Below are 17730 nucleotides of genomic sequence, written 5' to 3'. Positions count from 1 at the left end.
CTTTTAAGAAGGAATGCAATGTCCACCTTTTGGTCTTCCTTCTTCTTGAGTTCCTTGTGGTTTGTGGGGCTCACAACTTCTTATAACTCTAGCTTCAGGGTGCCTGACACTCTTGTGGCCTTCATGAGTACCCCCAGATACCTATCCACAGACACATGGACATAATTAAAAATAAATCTCCAGATACACTTAAGTTATGGACCTCTGGTTGTAAGGACTTCAATATGAGACTTCAGTAGAGGGAACATAATTTTGTCCACACTACCCATTCATTGTTTACTTTTGACTGAAGTTCTTATTTCAAATACAATATGTTTTAGTTACTAATTTATTTGTTTTCTTATTTTCTGTCCTACTACAAATTTTGTGAGGGACAGATTGGAAGCAGTGTTGTTCTCTGTGGTGTCTTTTGAACCTCAGATGGGTTTAAGAAACAGCAACAGGGAAAAGAAGTGTTAACAATCTTTGCCAGTGGTTAGCACTCAGACAGTCTTAAGTTATTCCTAGTAGCTTACTATTATCTCTCTGGGCCTTCTGTAATTTTTTTTTTCTGAACAAAGAAAACCTTGTAAGGATTCCAGTAAAGCAGACATTTTTTTAAAAGTTATCTTCGATTTTCTTAACAGAAAGAATTATAGCAGTAAAAGATGGAGCTTTTCACCGAGGAGTCTTCAGAATGCAGTGTGCTTGTTTCCAGAGCAACCAAGAGCTTTTCAGGTTTAATTAGAATGCAGGTTCCTCCATGTTACACTGGAGTATCCATCCAAACTGTCCAAACTGCCAAGGACCCCCTTACTCAGGCAAATGCTCTGAGACAACATCCCGGAGAAAATTGCCTATTCAATCACAAACTAACCTGTACCACCTTCTTGTTTTTCCTTAGGTGGTCAGGCTCAGAGTGGAGAGTGAGCTTTCAAAAAGGAAAGAGATGGAAGCCACCAAGTATGCTGCCAGCTGAATGAATTGTTGCTCTATGGCTTGCACAAAGTCAAGCAAATTTTCTTCTCGCATTATGTAACATATCAACAGCCTGCTTACCTTACTCCTTTAATTTAGGTTATTCGTGAAAGTAATACTTGAAACAAAAAGTAGATACATTCTACTGGGAATATGATCCTCAGAGAAGGAAAGAAAGACAGAGGTGTTGAATCTGAACAGGTGAAAGAAAATCCAAGGTAATTGGGGAAGCATTGTCAAGAGCTCACTAGCTATGTAAGACAAAAGCATCCCATGCATCTTAATAAATTTTGTCTGACTGATGCCTTTTTGATGGGCCAGAGAGGAGTGGGAGGGGAGGAAGAGAGAGAGAGAGAGAAGGATTTTTCTTCTCTATCAGCAGCCATCTCTGTGTGAGGGTTTCTCCCTTCACAGACCAATTCTGCCATCTCCATAGGCTGCAGGGGAATCTGCTTGGAACTGTGGCATCAGAGAAGCCTCGAGTAAGGAGGCTGGATGCTTGGAATAGAGCTTTTAGCACTGTTAACAAAGAACAGGATCCAGTCTTCCAGAGTCGTGACCTGAATCCAAAGTTGAAAAGACCTGAGCAGTGTATAAACAGCCTGTCATAGCCTACATAATGCATTTTTAGACCTGAATAAATCTATTTGCACTTCTTTCTATAATCATACTTATGTAGATAAGGTTGGCAGGAGGAAGATTAAGTATATTTGAAGGTGTATGTTTATAACCGTTTCAACCTCAAGCCATGTTTATTTATAAGAGAAAACGACAGTGGGATTTGGAAAATTAAGAAATGATTCTTACCAGGTGGTGGTGGCACACACCTTTAATCCAGCACTTGGGAGATGGAGGCAGGTAGATTTCCAATTTTGAGGACGGCCCAGTCTACAGAATGAGTACGAGGGCAGCCACAGGACCACCTAGAGAAATCTTGTCTCAAAAGAGTAAAAGAACAAAGCCTGATTCTCCTCTAAATGCTTGAGCAGTAGGGAGAGTGTCTGGTCTCACACAGTCTCATGAACAGTTGCTCTGGGGATAAGGCTGAAGGAAGCTTTCTCATGTGAGCTTTATAAATTATCACCATAGGCTCTCCCTAAGAGACTGTCTCCTTTTCTCATGATGCTCTAGTAACAGAAAACCTGTGGCTACTGGAGAGAAACTAGTGGATACACAAGAAGAAAAGCACTGGGGCAACCGCCATCTTATAAAGGGTCGGTGTTAAATTTGTCAGTGGATGGTGTGGTGAGTCACTCAGCACAGTACAGGTTGAGTTCTGCAGAGTGCGTGATACTGTCCTATGCCTGAGAGCAAGTCATAATGTAAAATAATGCATCCAAACGCTTAGGAGTGTGTGTCTTTTTAAGGTGCACCTCAGCATGTTTACATACTTATATCATAAACTAGATCACAAACCAAGTCCCAGCAAATTTGAAAAGACTGAAACCACATTTAATATGAACAAACCTGAAAATCAGGCATATAAAGTTGTCAACGGATCCCAAATGCTTACAATGTAAGATGCAAAATTCCCAATGATTAATGTGCTAGCAAATTGAATTAGAAATTAGAATATGTTTTGAAATGACTTCTGATTTTAAAAATACTATGAGATGGTATAAAGTTGAGTGTTTGTGGGACCTGGATATGGTAGTACATGTTTGTAATCAAAGTATGTGGAAAGTAGAGGCAGAAGTTCAAGGTCATCTTTGGGCACAAATAGAATTCAAGAGAGACTGGTCTGGGCTACGTGAGACCCTGCCTCAAAAAAAGAAAAAGAAAAAAAGCTCAGTAGAAAGGCATAGCTGTAAACATATATAAGTATTTATGTTGAAATACTGTGAAGAGATTGTTAGTGTTTTTAAAAGCCAGGGGATGAGCTTGGGCAAAGTGCCCACAGAGGCCAAAAGACAGTGTTGAATTCTCCTGGAATTGGAGTTAAGGTTATGAACTGCCTTAGCACTTGGTACTACCATATTACCTTGGTACTACAACACAAACCCCTATTCTCTTCAAGAGCAGCAAGAACCTTTACCTCTGAGCCGTCTCTTCAGCCTGTGACTTGTCTGTAGGCTAGTTTTCTGGCTGTTTGAGCAGAACGATTTGCTGAGTGGAGAGAAAGACTGAAATTAGAATGGGTGGTTGAATTTTCATGACAAAGTACCAATGAGGAGGGAAGGTGTGCAGACAGAAACTTCCAGAAAACTACAAAGAAATCACTGTTTACCTTTTATTCAACTCAGCTTCCCAGTTCTTGAAGCTAACATGAGATTGGGACCATTTCACCTCCATCCCAGCCCTATCTGCATTGAGCACAGGCTCCCTGAAAGGTTATGCATAATGCCAGGGAGCTCAACTGGCCAGACTAAAACTACCCCACCCAACAAGGAACTTTAAAACAAGCTTGAATAGAATCCTACTGATCCAATATAAATTCCTCCTGAACAAAGTGCAAGTTTGTTAATCCAGCCCTCCCAACAAGCACTTACAAAGACTTGATTATAAGAGTCTCATTTGGGGAAATTCCTGTGAGAGTTGAAAATGAGAGGAGTCAGAGGAGGTAGAGTGTTTAGATCATGTAACCTACAAGCCATATGCATGCATGACTTCGTATACTTGACACCTGGACTAGACACAGTTAAGCATAGTTTCTGGGTATAGCCATAGTGTATTTCAGGAAGAGATTAACATTTGAGCTGACAAACTGAGTCAAACAGATTGTGGTCCCCAGTATGGCTATTTATAGAGGACTTGAATAAAGCCAAACTAGAGAAGAGAGGTCAAGTTCTTTATCTCCCTGACTATTAAAGTCAGGCATCTGTGTTCAAACCTTGGGCTGGGCCTGACACCATCAGTGCTTCTGGGTCTCAGGACTTCAGATGCCAGATTATGGGACTTTGGCTTTATAGTGGTATAATGCAGTTCTTTGTAATCTAGGTGGATAGATGGATGCATCCGATTGGCTGTATGTCTGTGGGAAACCCCAACAGAGAAAGAATATCAAGATGATGGTGCTTCAGCAGATTCCAGTCAAGTTTCAGGTTGACTGATAAGTCAGAGTTTTCCAGTAAAGACATCCCCCACTTCACAAGAATATGTCTACATTAATACGCTGGCTTCGCCTGTTACAGTTCTTACAGAATGAACCTGAAGGAAGTGTAGCCATGGCAGGAAAGTAACTGGCTTCAGAGCAGCCGCAAGGGCCATGGGAGCTCTCCCCAGGCAAAGGGTGCAAGTGGTACAGCTTCACCCCCGGTTCAGTTTACCCCTTCTGCCCATCTGCTACTTGGCAATGACTTGGTGTGACTTCCAGGAAGATGGTGAGGTGCCAGAATCAACCCAGAGCCTAGGCTAGCCAATTCTAGAAGGAGATGAATGTTCTTCTTTCCCAGTGAATAGTCACCTTAATAATTGGCCAGAAGTCCATTTGAGAATCACCACAATATGCACATGTCATTATATAACAGTGTCTTTTATTTGTTACAGCTAAGCCACTTTTCCCATCTCTGTAGTCCTTACAATTTTCTTCATGTCTGGTAACTGGAGCAAGAAATTGTAAAGATTCATCGGGGACAGTACCATTAACATCTTGCTTTTCCATTCCTGCCTTAATTGGTTATAGAAGTTAAGCAACACCCTTGCTACTTGCTCATCTGTTTTGCCTGTAGGGGTGTTACCTTCAATTAATCATCTCCCTAACACCCTGTGAGTCAAGCCCACTTAACTACCCCTCCAATTTCACTACAGTAATTATGGCCTCTTGGCTTTTGGTAGCTAAGCACCAGTCCTGCAGGGCCCTTTATTACTTCAGGGTCCATTACCCTGAGTGATATTAACAAGCCCAGCTCCGTGACCGTCTCATCTTCAGCTCCAACAAAATGCAAGCACTGCCACTTATCACAATGATACTGGTCTCTTCTCATAGGACTGTTCTTGATGGCCTTTGTGAATTGTGTGGCCTCTGGTCCTTGCCTTGAAACAAGCCACATGGGTTCTCTACCTTCACAACAAACCAGTTCCAGTATGACCAGTTCCCTCAGTGCATTTATGTCTTCCCTATTTACCAGAGCAACATGTACAACACTACTTTGTTCAGAAAGGATCTTCCCTCTTTTAAGAGCTCTATCAGGGAAATTATTTCATTCCCTGATATTTCTACTGTAGTAATATCTTAGTCCATTCATGCATCCATAACAAAATATCTGAGGCTAATTCACAGAGAAAATTAATTTATTTCTCACAGATCTTGAGGCTGGAAATACAAAATTAAAATGTCAATAAGTTTAGTGTCTAATGAGGGACCAGTATGTGCCTCTTTCTGAGTTTCATACTCCAGAGGGGACATAAACTATTTCCACATGATAGAACAGAGAGCTAAGAGAGAGATCTAGATAGCTCCCCTGTAAACCTTCTTAGAGGTCATGCACCCCATTTGCCTTCATCAGTTAACCTGTAAAAGGTACCATCTGTTAATATGTTCACACTGGCAGTTTATAGTTTTATCACACGAGTTTGGGGAGACAGCAGACCAAGCTAGATGGTAAACACTTTGCATCAATGAAATGCATACTCTTAAGTAAATAAATATTTATACTTCTATCCTCATTTTCTAGTCCCATCAGAAAAACAATGAAAAGATTTACTCCCAGGACTATGTCCTGACTCTTGCAAAAGTTGTTTCATACAGCTTCTTCAGTATATAGCATTGCCAGCCCCAGCATATTTCAACTGACTTTGTGCAGAATTTTTTTAACTAGTTATCATCCTAGCACTCAGGAAAGAAGACAATCTATGGACGCACACCTAAAATTTACCTCTCAAGAACTGCCCTTTAGTTATCGATACACACAGCTTTCCACAAAGTGAATTTGGGGCCAATTCAATCTCACTGCTAAACTCTTCTAAATCCTTAAGAGGAAATTAGTACCAAGCTTGTAGGATTTGTCAATTGATTAGGAAAATATCAATGCTTTTGACCTGATACAGAAAATAAAATCTTGCTCCTTGCTGTAGATGATAAACAGAACTTGGGAGCCAAACCCTGGCAAAACATCATCAAAAAGGGAAATTACAGACCCAACCTAAAAAATTTCCTGGATTAACCTGGAAATTTCATAGAAATAAGGTATTTTGCTTTTATAAATTTGTTAATCTATTAATTTTAAATGTATAATCAATTATGGACAAGCAAAGCACATAGAAGACTTGAACAGCTTCTGGATTCCAAGTTCCTTCATTCTTGCCTCAGGTGAACCACTTTACTACACTGTAAAGGGTGAATCTTATCCTCATTCATGACACAGAGCCTGCTAGTCTACATCTCTCCATAAACTTGGATAATTGTAACATTCATACAGTATTTTCATGGGCAATACCCTCCATACCTTGATAGTTTCAGACTATTTCATAGTCCTAAAGTGGATAGCCTATGGAAACACATCATAAACTTCACCTCCTAAGAATTTCCATTATTTACATGAAGTCTTTTACCACTATGGAAACAAGGAACACCCCCCCCCCCCATTCTTCATGCTTCTTTCTAGAAATAATTCCCAAGATGCCTCCAGAGAGAAAGTAATGGAAGTTAGGTGTTCAATTTTCTGCTTGGGAGCCAGTAAGTCTCACAAACGTCGACACTCAGATGCTAAACAAAATATTATCAAACAAAAGTTGCAGTGTAATAGAGAACAGTACATCATGAAATGGTTTAACATTTGAAAATTAATTAATGCAATTCATCATATAACAGAGTAAGACAAACCATATGTCAGTAGCTTCAGAGGAAGCAAACAAATCAACATGCATTAGCAATATAAATAAAACTGGGAACGGGGGAAATTGATAGTTATCTATTAAGAAAACATACAGTTGGCATCCTAGTTAGTAATAAAACATGGATTTTCCCCACAATTGTGGTTTGTCCTTGTTATGCATATCAGACACATCACACATGACTGTGAATGTAGAAAACTCAAACTGTTCTAACAGGCTAGGAGAATGACTGACAATGTCAAAATATCAAAAGCTATATCCTTACATTGTATCAACTGAACAAATTAAAATACTTAAGATCTATTAGGGATAGCAAGTTTCAAATATGTAAGAACAAACCAATTGTAAGATTTATGACTTTCTACACTGGAAACTGGAAAGTGTTACCAAGAACTTAAACACTTAAATAAGTTCGGAGTATAAACTGTTGAGGCATGGAAGAGCTGATGGTTTAAAGATCAATATTTTGAATGTACTCAATATTTATTGTTTGTGTAATCTCCATCAAGCTCCCAGGAGATCCATTTATTTTGATGAAATTGATAAACTGAGTGGAATGTATTTAGATATTGAGTGGATTTGTGACAACTAAAAGAGTTGTGAAGAATATTCTTTTGGGCCATCAATAACCAAGCAAGCTACATAAATTGGGGTCCTTCTGTGTTTGTACAACGATGACAACTGAACCGATAGAATAAATGCAGAAATAAAGCAATGGGTAATTTTTCCTTTGAAGACAAATACTTCATTTCTCACTGCAGTATACATTCAAACCTATTTCTACCCTTAAACCACATTGTAAGCCTAGTGTTTAGGAAGAGAGAAATCATCAAAGACACGCCCAAAGAAATGTCCAAATGAAAACTTAGTGGCATTTGCTTTTTCCAAGGACCAGCATCAAGGTTTCACATTTAACATACTGGAGCAATACCTAGCCCTCTGTGTCACACTCTACATCCTTGAACTCACCCAGAGAAGAGGATTGAAAACGGACCACCAGTTAGAAGTACTTCTCAGAGAGAAAGCGATAAAATTCATTGCTGCTGAAGGTTTCTGAATAAGTCCACACTCCAAATCGCAACCTGAAAACGCTCCAGAAAGAATGCACATGGTCTAATAAATGGAGAGACTGGTGTCCTATGCCGTCTTGTTACCCTGAGACATGATGTTGGAAAGAGTTGTTCTAGATACAATATTATTGAATTTGCAGGTGCCTAAGTACAGGGGTCTCACACTGTCATATACAGTCATTATGGTGTTGGGAGATACGAAAAATCTCTTTTCAGTGCAGTCAAGAACATTAGAAAAATAATCGCAATGGCCTGCAGACCTAAGGGACTCTCTGGAGAAATGCAGTGTGGCCTCTGAAAATGCTTTAGATTCTGTTAAATATCAACATGGAGATCCATGTTAGTGATTACCCAAAAGGCCAGTATTCCTCGTTCTTGAAGCTAGTCACAGACAGACATTATTCAAGAGTCAAATGCTATAGTATCTCCTAACCGTCTAGAGCTTAGCACTGAGTGGAAAGGAAGTACTATGGACCTAGTATGTCCCCCCACGAAAGTCATATGTTCAAATCTCACCCCTCCCAAAGGTGATGATTTTAGGAGGCTGGGACTTCCAGGAGTGAACAGAACATCTTCCCTTATTAAAAACAAAACAAAACAAAACAAAACAAAAAGCAAAAAAAAAAAAAAACAAGGCTCAAGGGAGCTCACTCATCCTTCTGCTAAGTGACAACAGACAGCTACTGTGAGCAATTAAATGTGTTCTAGTCACAGACCCTGCCAGCGCCTTGATCTTGAATTTGCTAGCCTGCAGAAGTATGAGACATTTCTGTTATTTATAATTTACTCAATACATAGTAGATGTTCTGTTAGCTTATTTTAAAATGCAATGCCTGTATTTATCTTGAAAATAAAGGATTTTAGGTGTGTGTATGTGTGTGTGTATGTGTGTTCACATGCATACCATAGACAATATGTAAGAACTATGTTCAATTTCAGAAAAAAAATAAACCCAAGTTTCCATACACCTGAGTAAGTGATTTAATTAAAGATACCAGAGTTTCAGGCAGGACTGATTATCTGGGGTTGAAGGACAAATGAACCACGAGTAGTTGGTTTGGTTTGGTTTGGTTTGGTTTGGTTTGGTTTGGTTTGGTTTTTTATAGTTGTTGTTTTGTTTTGTTTTAGTGAGTTTGTTGTTTTTGTTGTTTTGAGTTTGGGGGGGTGGTTGTTTGTTTTTTGTTTTGTTTTTTCACATCCTTCAAGATCCTGTACATTTAGGGAGATAATTCTCAAACTAAGTACTGTGTACTAATTCATAGTAAACCAATTGACACTAGGAGAGAAATGAATTGAAAGGTTTCTCTAGTGCCAGACTCTCGGGGTCATTCTTGTGCAGGTGTGTGGGGCACCTTTCCAAAGGGGATGATGTAGTGCACACAGAAGCATTCCCAAGTGTTTCCCTGGTCCCTTCAGAGAAGGAATCAATCCCATTTGCTGCATGTCTAGTTAGCAAGCAGCCTACAGCAATCAGGTCTCTTCTACTATTAGATGTCCTTTGGACTTGGCTCCACAGCACAGAAGCATGTCATTTAATGTCACACTCCTTCACGAGGTGGCACACATCTGTGACTGATCATTGCAGGAACTCAAAATTGTCCTGTGCCTCATCTCCAGAGTTTTCTGTGGTGCTGGCAGAAGCTATTGGTGAGCCCGAGTTGCAACCCAGCTTTCTCTGTCTTTCATGTATCTGCAAATGCGCATCCAAAGCATACTTCTTAATAAACAGCCATGAGTTTAACTCTACTTGAGAGTCTCCAGGGTTCATCCTGCAGAATGCAGAGACTGAGATCTGCCCTCCCACTCTCAGACTCTATTTGACCAGGAAGGAAAACCCAGAGGTGCTATTAGACACCGAGTTTAAGAAACACATCTGCATGCTGCTAAGTACAGATGTGAAGACTGAGAAAGTACACTCATTTTGCCAAAGAAATACAAATATTGTATAGTCCCGGATCCCTTTGGGCATATTCAGTAGGGAAAGTGAGAGAAGTATTATGAAAGTCTGTTTCCAAGAACTAAAAGCCACATAACAGAAATCCATAAAACTAAAAGAAAACAACAAAATTGTAATAGCTAAAAAAAAAAAAAAATAGTTGATCACAATAGACTTGTTGAAATGTTTGTCGTCGGCAATTTGGTGACTTGGTATCATTTCAAGATGTTGACTCTGTTATCATCACCATATCAAAAAAATCATAGAATAAATATTTTGCATGATCATATTTGTATTTCAGTGCTACCTTGAGAAGAAAGCTAGAAGAACTAACACCTAGATAGTCAGTGTCAATGATCCATTAGACTGCATGGTCAGCATAAACTGCATGATCAGCACAGAGCAGTTTTCAAGGAGGAAGAGATGCATGCAGCCTCTACAAACTTGGCTTGGGGAGGCGTTCGCTTCAGCTCACTTGAATAAGCTACTGTCTATGGCTCACAAGGGTCCTGTTCTTAATGAGGTGGTGCATGGCAGCAGCACACTGTGAGGCCAAACAGCAGATGGCAGCGCTGTTGAGTAGGCTGGCAAGCTGATGTCTAGCCACCAACTGGCAGCAATCATTATTAAACTGATTCATGTGCCCAGGGAAAACCTTCATAAGAGTCTTAGCAAATGTGAGCAGCAAGAGGCAAATGATCTGTTCCTTATAGCCACAATGGATGCTACCTATGTTTTTTAAATTACTATCCTCCAGGGCTGTCTCCATGAAGAATGGCAGGATGTGTGAACTGGAGGCACTCTTCCTTTCTGTAAGCTCACATGCCTTTAAATGTGATGGCTGTAATGGTTGGTGAATAGCTTCGACTTGAAGGAAATAGCTTCATAGTTCTCACCCTGTGGACACATGGCAAACATTCAGAGACAGGCAAGCATTTTCAGGCTCTCTAAACAAAGGTCCTGTATAAATGTTGGGCAAATAGAATACTGAACATTATCTGTCTCAAATTATGATGTAATGACCTAGCCACTCATGGTCCACCCACAGGAGACAGGTAACTTATCCTAAATTAAAAAAAAACAAAAACAGATTAATACCACTAAGGACATTGGGAAACTATTCTCTTTTAAGCACCTTTCCATGAGGAAATCTTGGAAGCACTCATTTTGAAGCTGAATCTTTCTAAATTAATATAGTGAACAAGTAGTATATTTGTGGGCTTTTTTGTTTTGTTTTTTGGTTTTTGGTTTTTTGGTTTTTGGTTTTTGGTTTTTGGTTTTTCAAGACAGGGTTTCTCTGTATAGCCCTGGCTGTCCTGAAACTCACTCTGGAGACCAGGCTGGCCTCGAACTCAGAAATCTGCCTGCTTCTGCCTCCAAAGTGCTAGGATTAAAGGCGTGCACCACCACTGCCCAGCATGTTTGTCTTTTCAAATGGATGGATTTGTATTTATGATCAGTAAGGCCAATTTATTTCTTTGTATATAAATATTTTATTGAAAAACAAGTCCTGTTTAGTTCACTTACAATACACTTTGATATTCAAAATCCTAGATGTTTTTTATGAATCTCCATTAAATTATCTTCCTAATATTAAGATAACAGACAATCACGTTTATAGTTGCAAGAAGAAAAACACTACAGACAAAATTGAGGTGTAAGTGCTAAAGAGCTAGCAGGATGTTTCAGTGGATATGGGAACCTGTTGCCAAACCCAGTAACCTGAGTTCAGCCCATGGGAAGAGAGAACCAACTCACACAAGTTGTCCTCCTATGTGTACAAGTGCACTGTGGTATGAAACTCTCTCACATAAAATAAAAATAAAAAATGCTTTTTAGACTATTGTGATGATTTCTATATGGTTGGCCCAGGGAGTGGCACTATTAGGACATGTGGCCTTGTTGGAGTAGGTGTGTCACTGTAGGTGTGGGCTTAAGACCCTCACCCTAGCTGCCTGGAAGTCAATCTTCCACTAGCAGCCTTCAGATGAAGATGTAGAATTCTCAGCTCTGCCTGCATCATGCCTGCCTAGATGCTGCCCTGTTCCCTTATTGATGATGATGAACTGAACCTCTCCTCTGAACCTGTAAGCCAGCCCAATTAAATGTCCTTCATAAGACTTGCCTTGGTCATAGTGCCTGTTTACAGCAGTGAATCCCTAACAAAGCAACTCTTAAGTATTAAAAATCACTTAAAATGTATTCTCTGTGGCTTCCCCATCTAATAAACTTTCCAGGATGGAAGAGAGAGTGCATTTACAAATTCTACAGAGTGTGCTCTCCTTCTGTTCTTTTGCCAAACATGAGAATGTTTCTCTTTCAAAGACAACCTAGCCTTCCTGACAATAAACTTCAAAATAAAACTCACACAACCATCACTCTCATCTCTCACCCTTCTCCCCAAATGAGGAAATTCCAGAAGTGATCACATGTATTAATATTTGGAAACAAAAATGTCACATCAGCAAGTTATCTGTACCTTCCTTGAGTCCCAAGTGCTGTCAAGAAATAAAACAAGGTCAAAAGGTAAGATGTCCATGTCTTGCTCTGCATGAGAAAACAAATGTGTCATGTTAAAGGGAGTCTGAAAATGGTGACAGTTCCTCAAAATGGTGGGAATCACTTAAAATACTATACGACCTATTATACGATTAAAGACTGCTTTTGAGTCACGGCAAAATGCTAGTTATTAGGTCAATAAGCTACACTGATGAACACTAGGCTGTAAGTACTAAAGACAACCAGCAGTAACCAGGCTTATTACATTTGTTTGTGTATTCTAATACAGACATCTGAAGGTGGGCGGGTCTATTACAGCTGTGTGAGTGCCAGTCAGCTCCGTTACCAAGCGATGATGGTTCATTTATAGATCAGGTGCACTGCAAAGGAAATTCTTCCTCAAATTTTCTCTTCTAGACAGCTGCTTTTTTGCCTTCTCACTCTTCATAAGAAATGCTCTCTTCAAAGCCATCAATGATGTCAATCTTGCCAAGATCGAATTTTTATTTGAAGGCTCTCCTTTTCTTTTGCTCTCGGGTATCTGGTCAGCTGGGTACCACCACTATCTTGAATTACTTTCTTGTTTGGTTTCTAGAAGAGTGTACAGAACACTTCCTTCTCATAGTCTCATGAACTCCTCATCAAAGTCTTGACTGACTGACTGACTGACTGCCCTTAGGTATTCTCATGTGTGCTTAGGCATTTGGCTGAATGTAGACACTAATTATATATACACCACGTGTTTGTCTGGCTTACTGAAAATGTCTAGAACACAGTCAACCCTCAATTATATTTTTGAATGAATGAATAAAAAGGACAATAATTATAAGTAAGTGTAGTAACATGGAGATTAAAGAGTCCTAACATCCTATTGAGGAAGGTGTAAATATCACCATTCGTAATCTCTTTAAAGTAAGAAATTAAGGATTAGGTGAGTCACTGGCTCAATAACACACAGCCACTGAGTGTCATAGCTGGGACTTGTATTGCTTATGCTTACCTGTAAGCTGTCTGCTGACTTAATGTGGTATGTCCCTAACCATGGTGTAGAGTTATGGCCTGCTGTTTTTCTTATATTAAAAAAGAAAAGGATATAACTTTTCATCTGAAAAGCAGAAATGAAGGCATCATCAGCCTCCATTCCACAATCATTAATTTAGACGAAAGTGTATATTAAAAATATAAAATACTACCACACAGTGAGCAATCTCCTTTCACTTGTTATTATTACCATGAAATACCATGTGATTACCACCATGAAATACCATGGAGAACAGAAATGGAGGAGCAGGAAATCATTCAGACTGAGTTCAGGAAGAAAGGAAAACGGTCAAGAAAGGGGAGCAACAATTCATCTAAACAGTAGTGCACACCAACCCCATAATTATCAAATTAAAAGTTCATCAATTTTACCATATTTTCTTTTTAAAAGAAAAACAGAATGACAAAGTCTGGGGATGCTATAATTGGTGGTTTTCTGGTTAATTTGTTTTGTACCTGTGTGGTTTACCTCTCATTGATCCCGGAGCCATTAAAATTAGCACATGCAAGGGATGACTGGAGACAGAGTAAGCAGGAGAAATTGGGTTCATGGGGAAACACGAAATGGGCAATGCCAGAACATCTTGTTCTTCAGAAGATGCTTGTATTCATGGTAGAAATCAAGCAGTATCCTTAGGAACCCTCAAGTTCAGTTTCACTGTTAGACTCAAGGTTGTAACACACTTTCCTTCCTTATAAGATCAGTTTGTATAGGCTGTGTTGATCAAGGTCAGCTTTAATTCTGAGACACAAAAGTTTTGCTCTGGGCACAGTTTTGCTTCAATAGTAATGAAACTACCACACCCCTAGGAAAGGCAAGGAGGCTTCTTGGTGGGATTTGGGTCCGTGTGAAGATCCCTTTGACATTTAACATCATACAAGGCATGGAGCCAAAATTATTTCTTAATCTAAAGAATCTAGATAGACAGCCTTATATGTACAGTGTTCAAGTCCACCACAGAAGTATATCATTCTCAGTCCAGCTTATAGTTAATGAAAGACTCAGCTCACCATGCTCAGTAAAAAAATTATGTGTATGCAGTGTTTACTTGCCTATAAGACTATGTACCATGTGCATGCCGGATGCCCAGGAAATCTGTAAGAGGGTGCCAGATTCCAGATGGCTATGAGTTACCATATAGGTGCTGGGAATAGAACCTGGGCTCTATGAAAGAGTGGCCAGTGCCCTTATTCACGGAACTATCCAAACATGATCATTTTTAAAAAACAGAGATTAGCCTTGCAAGATAGCTTTGATTATCCAGGGATAAATAAAGATGTAGTTTAACAGTTTCAATTGTCAAAATTGTTCATCACTACGATGGTGATACAACAGTCAGTCATACATTTATGTGTACTAGTTTTGGAGAAAGCCATATGTATTTGGAGGGAACCTATTCTCTAGATTTTGACATCCTTCCACTGATCTTTTTCTCTTGCTCTGCTTTAGTGCTACTATAACATAGAAGCTGGGACTGGGCGATTCACAATGGACAGCAAACCATTTCTCACAGCCTAGAGGCTGCAAGTCCAAGGGCGAGTGCCAGTATCTGGGGAGAGCCTTCTGCCTACATCGATACATTGCAGAAGGCCTCAGGGTAAGAGAGTGCAAGAGGAGGCTAAACTTGTTACCAACTCCATCCTTTAGGGTAGGGACCTCAAGACCTGTTCACCTTTTTGAAGGTTTCTCCGTTTGATATCATCACAGCAATTAACGTTTTAAGGCAAGCTTTTAAGGGATAACTGTTCAGACCACAGCCTACTTTCAATGGCCTTTTTAGAACTTTATTAGTTAATGAATCCAAGGGGCAGTTAGTTACGAAGTATATAGTATGAGTCTAGAATCCAGGTACTACAGTTTGGATATTGAATGCCCACCTTCCAGTCCATACCCATGTATTAGGGACTGAGTCTCCAAACCAAGGTACTGTTTGAAGGTAAAAGCTTTGGGATGGAAGATAATTCTGACTTTAAAGGTATCCTAGTCAATGTGACTAGTCATGGTGAAACACCATGACTGGAAGCAACTTGGGGAGAAGATTAAAAACAATAAATTTAAACTTTGTTCCTTCTTAAAGGAGGAACAAAATACCCATGAAAGAAGTTACAGAGACTAACTATGGAGCAGAGATTGAAGGAAGGACAATCCAGAGGCCACCTGGGAATCCTTCCCATATTCAATCATCAAACCCAGACACTATTGTGGATGGCAGCAAGTGCTGGCTGACAGGAGCCTGTTATAGCTGTCTCCTGAGAGGTTCTGACAGTGTCCAACTAATACAGAAGTAGAGGCTCACAGTCATCCTTTGGACTGAGTACAGGGTCCCCAATGAAGGAACTAGCTAGAGAAAGGACCCAAGGAGCTGAAGGGTTTGAAGTCCCTTAGGATGAACAATAATATGAACTAACTAGTACCCTCAGATCTCCCAGGGACTAAACCACCAACCAAAGAGTACACATGGTGGGACTCATGGTTCCAGAAGCATATATATAGCAGAGGATGGCCAAGTCGGTCATCAACAGGAGAAGAGGCCCTTGGTCCTGTGAAGGCTCTATGCCCCAGTGTAGGGGAATGCCAGGGCCAGGAAGCAGGAAAGGGTGGGTTGTTGAGCAGGGGGAGGAGGGAGGGAACAAGGTTTTTTTTTCCTTTGTGGACAACTCATTTTTTGTTGTTTTACATTTTTTATTGCATTATAATGAGAAAAGTTACATGATTTCAATTATCTGAATTTGTTAACATTTAAAAATATATTTTAAGTAAATAGAATTAAATCACATTCTTGTTTTCTTTTTGTACCCCAACTCCTCCCAGAGACTCCCCTTTCAATACATACAATATCTTTTTATCATATTCTTTAAAATTTATAAAATATTATAACAATAAAAGTGAGTACTATAAAAGTTGTTTGCTATAAAACAACAATCACTTTAACAGTCTTATGTAGATGCTTGTCTACGGCAATACTGAAAATACAAATGTTTTTCTCAATATAAATTTTAAATAACTCCAAACGTATTAACTGTATATTTCAAAATAATACATCACTACTAATATTTTCTTAAGTGAACATAAATATACAAAGCGTTTTTGTTTGTTTGTTTTGTATTTAGTGGAGCTTAAAATCTTGGCTCTTACTGTGGTAACTTGATACAAGAGTGACAAACGTCAAGCAAAGCATTCAGTCTTACTCTTTGTTGTTCTCTTACAAACCCCCTCCCAATTTAATTGTCTGCATTTCTTTGTGTATATAAATACTTTTAAAATATGTAAACTGTTCTGAAAACCATGTTATAGTGTAAAAACATGAAATAAACAATACTACTAGTAGAGAGGCTGAGATAGAAGCAAGATCTCAAGAACATTATGTTGTACATAGCAGGACACTGTCACAAACAAACAAGCTGAAAGTGTATATGGATTTATAATATTGGACCTATTTCTCCAATTACCAAATTAGAGAGACCATTGAATGACAGTCAACAAATTCCTACTTCCTCAAATTATTGGATTTCAATCGATTAGGATATGTTGGTAATAATAATTTTCATATTAAGATATTAAGAAAAAGTAATTGTCACTTCCTGTTGTTTTTGTTGTAAGAGGTGGAATTAGGTTTGTGTGGATTTGTTGAAAGATTATCTTCTCGCTTCTTCTAGGGTGTAGTTTTGCTCCTTATGTTGATGTTTTCCATCTATTATCCTTTGTAGGGCTGGATTTGTGGAAAGATATTGTGTAAATTTCGTTTTATCAGGAATATTTTGTTTTCTCCATCTATGGTAATTGAGAGTTTTGCTGTGTATAGTAACCTTGGTTGGCATTTGTGTTCTTGTGGGAAATGTATGACATCTGCCCAGGATCTTCTAGCTTTCATAGTCTCTGGTGAGAAGTCTGGTGTAATTCTGATAGACCTGCCTTTATATGTTATTTGACCTTTTCCCCTTACTGCTTTTAAAATTCTTTCTTTGTTTAGTGCATTTGGTGTTTTGATTATTATGTGGCTGGAGGAATTTCTTTTCTGGTCCATCCTATTTGGAGTTCTGTAGGCTTCGTCTATGTTCATGGGCATCTCTTTCTTTAGGTTAGGGAAGCTTTCTTCTATAATTTTGTTGAAGATATTAACTGAGAGTCTTCACTCTCTTCTATACCTATTATCCTTAGGTTTGGTCTTGTCATTGCATCCTGGATTTCCTGGATGTTTTAAGTTAGGAACTTTTTGCTTTTTACATTTTCTTTTTCTTTTTTTTTTCTTTTTTTTTTTTTTTTTTTTCAAGGAAAGCTGTTGGGCAACTTCCATGCAGAGATGATTTTTATTTATTTTATTATAATTTTTTGTTTTCTTTTGGGGTAGGTTGCAAGAGCAAAGGGCAGATATGGGAGGAAGAAGATGAGTAGGATTGGGGTGTATGTTGTGCAGTTCACAAAGAATTTTTTAAAAAGTCTTGTTCTTTAGCACA

General features: G+C 39.0%; 1 long non-coding RNA gene across 2 annotated transcripts in view; it reads left to right on the top strand.

Moving 5' to 3' along the window:
* Positions 1-5726, top strand: part of LOC116085979 — a 10121-nt gene extending 4395 nt beyond the window's left edge. For both annotated transcript variants that reach the window (XR_004116773.1, XR_004116774.1), the window contains exon 2: positions 884-5726. This is a non-coding gene — a long non-coding RNA (uncharacterized LOC116085979). The remainder of the gene's footprint in view (positions 1-883) is intronic.
* The last annotated feature ends 12004 nt before the right edge of the window (positions 5727-17730 follow it).

Source organism: Mastomys coucha, unplaced genomic scaffold, assembly GCF_008632895.1.
Source record: "Mastomys coucha isolate ucsf_1 unplaced genomic scaffold, UCSF_Mcou_1 pScaffold12, whole genome shotgun sequence".
NCBI classification, from domain to species: Eukaryota; Metazoa; Chordata; class Mammalia; order Rodentia; family Muridae; genus Mastomys; species Mastomys coucha.
Note: the sequence above shows the minus strand (reverse complement) of the source record. Positions and strands in the feature narration are given on the sequence as shown.